This window comes from Leucopleurus acutus (genome assembly GCF_964270905.1).
Source record: "Leucopleurus acutus genome assembly, chromosome: 3".
NCBI classification, from domain to species: Eukaryota; Metazoa; Chordata; class Mammalia; order Artiodactyla; family Delphinidae; genus Leucopleurus; species Leucopleurus acutus.
In genome coordinates this window covers 132,236,364-132,244,746 of record NC_139145.1, presented here as the reverse complement: position 1 = coordinate 132,244,746, position 8,383 = coordinate 132,236,364, and the positions used below count along the sequence as shown (strand labels likewise).

General features: G+C 39.9%; 1 pseudogene across 1 annotated transcript; it reads right to left on the bottom strand.

The window, feature by feature from the left end:
- Positions 1 to 1,328: 1,328 nt before the first annotated feature.
- LOC309959924 (large ribosomal subunit protein uL30-like) lies at positions 1,329 to 5,761 on the bottom strand (annotated as a pseudogene). The gene is made up of 2 exons: positions 5,011 to 5,761; positions 1,329 to 1,646 (listed from the first exon to the last, which is right to left on the bottom strand). The product of its transcript is annotated as a large ribosomal subunit protein uL30-like (transcript).
- Positions 5,762 to 8,383: the final 2,622 nt, after the last annotated feature.

The window sequence follows — 8,383 nt, the reverse complement described above, 5'->3', positions numbered from 1 at the left end:
GCAGCAACATGGATGGGCTTGGAGGGCATTATGCTAAGTGAAGTAAGTCAGACAGAGAAAGACAAATACTGTATAATATCACGTATATGTGGAATCTAAAAAATACAACAAACTAGTGAATATAACAAAAAAGAAGCAGACTCACAGATATAGAGAACAAACTAGTGGTTACCAGTGGGGCAGGGGGGCAATATAGGGGTGGGGGAGTGGGAGGTACAAACTACTGGGTGTAAGATAGGCTCAAGGATGTATTGCACAACACAGGGAATATAGCCAATATTTTGTAATAACTGTAAATGGAAAGTAACCTTTAAAAATTGTATTAATTAATTAATTAACTAAATGAGTTTTGGCAAGTTGCAGGACTCAAGATCAACATATAAAAAACAATTGTATTTCTATACACTAGCAATTAACAATTAGAAATTGAATTAAAATTTACATTTAAAATAGCATAAAAATATGAAATACTTAGGGATAAATCTGACCAAAAATATGCAAGCTATGTACAATGAAAACTATAAAACATTGCTGAGAAAAATTAAGGAAGACTTTAATAAATGGAAGAGGTATGGTGTTCATGGAAAACTCAGTATTGTTAAGATGTCAATTCTCCTCAAATTGATCTATAGTTTCAACTCCATCCCAATCAAAACCCAGCAAGCTTTTTTGTAGAAACAGACAAGCTGATTCTAAAATTCATATGGTAATTCACAGTAAGCCAAAGTGTCTTTGAAAAAGGAAAACAAAATTGGAGGACTAATGCTACCTCATTTCAAGACATCATAAAGCTACAGTAATCGAGATAGTGTGGCATCAAGAAAGACAAACAGATCAGTAAAATAGACTGAGTCCACAAAGAGACCTACACATATACGAATAACTGCTTTTTACAAAGATACAAAAGCAATGCAGTGAAGAAAAGATAGCCTTTTCAACAAATGATGCTGGAGCTACTGGATATTCCCATACGCAAAAATGAATTCTGATCCACACCTTGTATCATTTAAAAGATTAACTCAAAATGGATCATAGTACCAATTGTAACCTAAAACCTGAAACTATAAAATGTGTCTTAAAACACGTCTATCAGAAGTTCCGCAGTTCACAAGGCCAGAGGGTCCTGTGGATCCGTCTCTTGCTTCAGTAGCGTTTGGACAGAACAGGCCCAGGGACGCCCTCTCCTCCAGCCTCGTAGCACCCTCCAACCTTTTCTCCAGTCGCAACCATCAGAATCAACCCCTTAGCTACCCTCCGCCTCTAGGACCAGCCAACACCACGAGCTCCCAGATTCGTCAGAATTATTCTACCCAGGTGGAGACCACCGTCTACCCCGTGGTCAACATGCATCTGCGAGCACTTAGCTCTCTTTGGGCTTCTATTTCCACCGGAAGGATGTGGCTCTGGAGGGCACGGACCCCTTCTTCCGCGAATTGGCGGAGCAGAAGCGCGAGAGCGCCTAGCGGCTCTTGAAAATGCAAAACGAGCAGAGCAGCCACGCCCTCTTCCGGGACCTGCAGACGCCATCTCAAGCGGCGTAAACCCCAGGACGTTATGGAAGCCGCCGTTCTCAGGTAGATGAACTTGAATCTGCATGTCCGTGCCCCGGCAGACCCCAACTCTGTGACTTCCTGGAGAGCCACGTCCTAGAAGAGCAGGTGAAACTCATCAAGAAGATGGGCCACCTGACTAACCTCCCAGGCTGGCCTGGCCCCCAGGTTGGGCTGGGGGAGTTTCTTTTCAAGGCTCACCCTCAAGCGCGACTCAGAGCCTCTGGAGCCCAGCGGCCTTTGAGGAGCCCCTCTGTTGTCAGGGCTTCTGCCTGAAGCCTTTCTCTGCAGCCACTAGGCATCATTTTAACCACCCTGGAGCCTTTTCCCAAGCTTTGGACCAAGTGGGAACAATAAAGCTTTCTGCAGGGAAAAAATAAAAAACAAAACCAGAAGTTCCCAAGTCGTTGTGATCTCAAGTTAGGCAAAAATTTCTTAGATCTAAAGACAACAATTATAAACTGGACTAAATCAAAACTTAAAACTTCTCTTTGAAATACATTAAGAAAATTAAAAAGCACAGACTAGGAAAAAATGTTTGTGAATCGTATTTCTGATAAAGGTCTTGTATTCATAATATATAAAGAATTCTCAGAACTCAGTAATTAAAAACAGGGACTGAAAAAGATATTTCTACATTTGTGTTCATATATAGCCCGTTATTCACAGTAAGCCAAAAAGTGAAAGCAGGGACTTCCCTGGTGGCGCAGTGGTTAAGAATATGCCTGCCAGTGCAGGGCACACGAGTTCGAGCCCTGGTTGGGGAAGATCCCACATGCCGCGGAGCAACTAAGCCCTTGCGTGTCACAACTACTGAAGCCCGCATGCCTAGAGCCTGTGCTCCGAAACAGAGAAGACACCACGATGAGAAGCCCACGCACCGCAACAGAAGAGTAGCCCCCACTTGCAGCAACTAGAGAAAGCCTGGGCACAGCAACAAAGACCCAATGCAGCCAAAAATTAATTAATTAATTTTTAAAAAGTGAAAGCAACTCAAGTGTCCATCAACAAAGGAATGGGAAAATGTGGTATATACATACAATGAAATATTACTCAGCCTTAAAAAGAAAGGAAATCCTGACACATGCTACAATGTAGATGAATCTTGAAGGAATTATGCTAAGTGAAAGAAGCCAGTCACAAAAAGACAAACAGCAGATGATTCCATTCATACGAGATACTGAAGAGTAGTCAGACTCGTAGAGATAAGAAGAAAAATGGTGGTTTCCAGAGCTGGGGTTGGGGAGAACTGGGCAGTTATTATTTAATAGGTAGAGTTACAGTTTTTCAAGATGAAAGAGTTCTGGAGATGGATAGTGGTGATAGTAGCACAACGATGTGAAAGTACTTAATGCCATTGATCTGTACACGTAAAAATGGTTACGATGGTAAATTTTACGTTACGTGTATTTTACTGCAATTTACAGAAAACTCAGTAAATAGAAAACAACTCAATTTTTTAAATTGGGCAAAGTATTTGAACAGACATTCCCCAAAGAAGATAAACAGATGGAAAATAAGCACATGAAAAGACGCTCAACATTGTCAGTCATTGGGAAAATACAAATTAAAGGATCATTACATACCTATTAGAATGGCAAAAATTAAAACTACTGACCATACTAAGTTTTGGCAAGGATATGGAAGAACTGGAATTTTCATGTAGCGTGGATAGAAATGTAAAATGGTATAGCCACTTTGGAAAATAGTTGGGTGGTTTCTAAAAAGTGAAACATACACTTTCCATATGTGATCCAGCCTTTCGACTCCTAAGTGTTTACCCAAGAGAAGTCAAAACATATGTCTATACAAAGACTTTTAAAAAAATATTTATAGCAGTCATATATAATGGCTAAAAACCTGGAAACAACCCAAATGTCCATCAACAGGTGAACGGATAAACAAATTGTGGTATAGCCATATGACAGACTACTACCTGGCTCCTTTTTTTTTCTCCTGTTTATTAACAAAAGGAAGATGGATGAATCTCAAAATAATTATGTTGAGTGAAAGGAGTCAGACAAAACAACAGTACAGACTGATGATTCCATTTACATAACATTCTAGAAAATATGCACTAGTCTCTAATGAAGGACAGCAGATCGGTTGCCTGGGTATATGGGGAGGAAGCAGGAGGATGAGATTACAAGGGGCACGAGCAAACCTTTGTGGGTGTTGGATATGTTCATTACCTTGATGGTGGTGATGGTTTCATGGCTGTATGAGCATGTCACAACTTATCAAATTGTATTCTTTAAATACGTACAGCTTATTGTACATCAATTTTACTTCAATAAAGCTGTTAACAAAATAAACAAAGATTTGCGAGCTCAGACTTGATCTGCCTCAGTAAATTCCATCTGTTGGTGGAAACAGAGATTGAGAATAATAACAATTTGGAATTTTCACTTTGGGAAATAATCAAGGAAGACAACCTGGGATGAGAAAAAAAAAACTGCTGAGCCACATGGAGAGTTTGAAAGAGGTCGAAAACTGTTCATTTTCTCTGCATTTAATCAACATAGAAAGCCTCAGAGTCACATGATATTGGAGCCAGGAGGAATCTTCGAGAGATGAAATAGTCCAATTTCTTTATTTTACAGATGAGGAAATGAATCCAAGTGAAATAAAGGGACTTGCCTTAGGTCACACAGCTTGTAGAGCTAAGAATAAAATGTGAGTCCTCTGAAGCTTACTTTAATGCTATTTATTTTTCTTCATCTAGCTAACCTAAACCCTTGGGTAATTGTTAACCTAGGCTGGTCTATGAAAATATGGAATAACACAATACCTATGAGATGCTGAGTTCCTTCATGGCCATGTGGATGGCCATGAAGATAGAAGGGAACACCACTACCTTTACCTTCATATTTTCCAGTCCCCAAACCCTCTTAGACAATACTCCTTGTAGGGCAGTAATGCTCTCCTGGCTACCCTCAGAATCTAGGCAACTTAAAACCATTACTTCTGATGTGAACTCCTCACAGGTACAGTCAGGTCTGCTATAATGCTTGTCTTGAAAACACAAATTTGTTCCAAAGTGATTGATATATTAGGAAACAACATATGCGTATAATGGAAATTTGCCTTGGCCTATGTGAGATCTTATGAGCAAGAAACACGAGGTGAAAGCAGAAAATCATCCAGCCAGCTGAACTGAGGCACCTGGGAATACACAAAATGCACACACACACTCTCCTCAGATATCTACCAGCTACCTCAGTTTACTGTGTATGTTGCGTTGTGCCCATCCACATCTGGTGTTAAAATTTTTCCTCTGATTTTAGATAACTTACCTTCCTACCACTGTACAATGAATTACAAGCTGCAACCCTTCCAATGCCTACTCCCTCAAACAAATTTCAAATCTTTTTTTAAGGTAAAGTGACATATTTATTGTATTATTTATGAATTTCCTTTTCTTTTTCAACTTGAAAGCAGTCATTGTTTATTAACTGACCAGATTATAAAAATAATCATGGGAGGCACCATAGTTCATCCTTCTAAGAAGCCTGTTGATCCGGTCTCCCCTGTTGCCAGCAGCTCTGCCTTCTACACAATGCAATGCCTTTCTCTCCATTCCACCTTATGAAGAAGATAATCTGAAAGACCACAGGAAGATGTTTGCATTTTCCAACAGCATGGGTCTCATGAATCAGATCCTCCATGCAGATGATTTCCTATTTACCAAGAGATTGAGCAGTCGAAGTGTTATCTGTTGGGACAATCGCCTTCTTGTTGATCTTGCTATAACCGCGCTTGTAGATCAATTCTTTTACTGATTTGTTTCAGGTATCCCATACAGTATATGGCTCCACAGTCCTCAGCATGTTTACTGAGCTTAACAAAGGTGCCATTGAGGAGCTGAAAAAGGTAAAGAAGATGGAACACCTTTCAGATCTTTGGGCTCACACCGTTGATACCCTGATCCTGAAGACAAATGCTCATTTGGGTTCTAGAGTTACACAGAAGTTACCCACTTTTCTTGCCATCTTTGCCAGTCAAATCTCACTTCTGTACATCTGCCTATTTTCCTTATTATGGTGCTTAGCTTTTTCATAGATAAGCTTCCTCCTTGCCTTTTGAAGCATCTCTTGGGCAAACTTCTTTCTCAGGTGCATGATCTTCAGCTCTGCAAAATTCCTTTGCTTTTTCTTGATGGTATCGGGCATAGCAGAAACCTTTTTTCCCTTCTCTTCCATACCCTCCATGATTCCAGCCAGAAAAGAGGTTACTTATAAATGTCTTAACCATTTAACATGTGTAAAACTGTGCTACCGTTTTTATTAGGTTCTTATATCTTTTTTTTTTTAATGTGTCACTGGTGAGGTTTTGGAGTGTTGTCTCCCTGAGCGCATCTTTTCCCATAAGCCCTGTGGGTTTTATTGCACTATTATTGTGCATAACATGGTGATTTTTATGAAGGCATGTGTCATATTATAGCAGAACTGTATTAAGAGTGTGGGTTAAACCCTTAAAAGACTAATCTTGGGTCTAACAGCTGTGGGTACACACACACACACACACACACACACACACACACACACACACACAGCCTTGTTTAAATACAGTTGACCCTTGAACGGTGTAGGGGTTAGGAGCGCTGACCTTCTGCACAGTAAAAAGAACCTGAGTATCATTTATAGTTGGCCCTCCTTATTGGCAGTTCCTCTATATCCACTGTTCCATATCCATGGATTCAACCAATCAATATTAGTACTGTACTCTTTACTACTGAAAAAAAATCTGTGTATAAGTGGACCCGTGCAGTTCAAATCTGTGTTGTTCGAGGGTCACCTGTTCTACTAGGCAGGTATCCTGTCATATGAGTTTGTTTCTGGGCTGACAGGAGAATAAAGTATCCATTTCAGAGTCAGCCCACACAGTGGTTCTTAGTTGCAGGATATAGATCCCTTGTTCCCTCTGACTAACGTTGGATGGGATAGAGACCATTATCACTGGCCACCAGCAAAGACAAGCATTAAATCAGTTCACACATAAATGGATCAGGCTTACCAATGACCCACCCTCTTGGCATCTTAAGTGCTAGAAACAGTATAGGTCAAAGCATGTTCCATCGTGGCCTGCATCAGAATCACCCGGACGACTGAACAGAAAGAAGATTCCTCGACCTCACTCCAGATCTTCCAAATCAGAACCTCTAGGACTTAAGGACTAAGGAATCAGCATTCTGACACTCAGTGATCCTCATACACCCTGAACTTTGGGAACTACTGGACTAGGATGTCTGGCTAAACAAGGCATACAAATGTAAAGCCAGGTTCCCAGGCACTTGATATACAGCCAAACAACATTTTACCTAAAACAGCTGGCTTTTACTCTATTTTATATCAGTATTGTCCAACTACAATGGCTTTTGTCCAGTTTTAGACCATTATTGTTGAGGATTTGTCATTGGTGCCACCTGTTAACCTGTTATGAGGAATTAGGGGTTGATAGAAAGAAAGGAAAGTACCAGAGAGGCGTTTGACATATTAGAGAGTGTTGTTCTGTAGCTTGTTCATTAAGTTCATATCCCATCTGCCTATCAAATTTTTTTTAGAACTTTGAATTGAATTTCTCTGGTGTGTTCTGAAGCAAAGACAGGACATCTGTAGCTTCCTAATGAATCATTTCTCTCTTCTATAATCTAGCCACTGATAAACTGGCACTAAGTTCTGTATTTGTGTACAAGATGGGTTGGGAACAAAACAGCAGTTAAAAATTGCAGAGCTATTATGAGTGCATTAAAGGAATATAATTATTTTTCTGGAGTACACAGCCATTATTATAATGTTCCATACAGTAATGCCTTGTAATCTGCCTCAAGCGTTAATGTGATGTTTAACATGTTTTACCTTGGGAAGTATTTTATTATGATTCAAGTCACAGGTAAAGTAATGAAAGATCTTAACTCTCTACTTTAGAGCCCCAAATAAATATTGTAAAATAACTCTAGTACTTAGTATGCTGAGAGGAAACAAGCAAGTTCTATCTTCTAGTGTGTGCAAGAGGACACTGTAATAAAGAGGTGTTTCTGAAGAAATGATGCAAATGGACATGAAAGTACAGAACTAAGATGTTTTTGCTTTGTCTCTTTTGAAATTGTTGAAACAAGAAGGACCAAGATGAAATTTATTATGCATGCTTTGTAAAATGGCACGAGGTATCACAGAATTAGCATGAGAATTACCTAAGTGCTAGAAACCTCCATTCCCAGAAGTTCTGTTGATGATTCATCTTGCCCACCCTTTTCTAAATAAGACTTGACTTGTTCAAGAATTGTCACTTTCTCATGGCATGACAAGTGTCAAGCTTGTATTTAAGAGTAAAATGCCATGATATCTACACTTACTTTCAATTAATGTCCAGAGAAAGAAAAAGAAAATATGGCAAAATATTAACCATTGTTGAATCTAAGAGGGTGGTATATGGTTGTTCACTAAACTATTCCAACAACTTTTCTGAATGGGGGAAATTCTCAGAGTACAAATTTGGAGGGAAAAAAAAAAGGAATGCACAATGTAGCCACTTAAGGTCAATGAAAATATTTATAGTCACTCCAGAAACCCTTGAAATCATACCCAAGCCTGTGAGTACGATTCAGTGTGTAATTCTGGTTTTATGACTTGGCATTGGCACTCCTGTAAAATTATGACTGAAGAAGAAGGAAGTGAAACTTGATAACTGCCCTACCCACTGTAATTCTTTTTTTTTTTTGCGGTACGCGGGCCTCTCACTGCTGTGGCCTCTCCCGTTGCGGAGCACAGGCTCCGGACGTGCAGGCTCAGTGGCCATGGCTCACAGGCCCAGCCGCTCTGCGGCACGTGGGT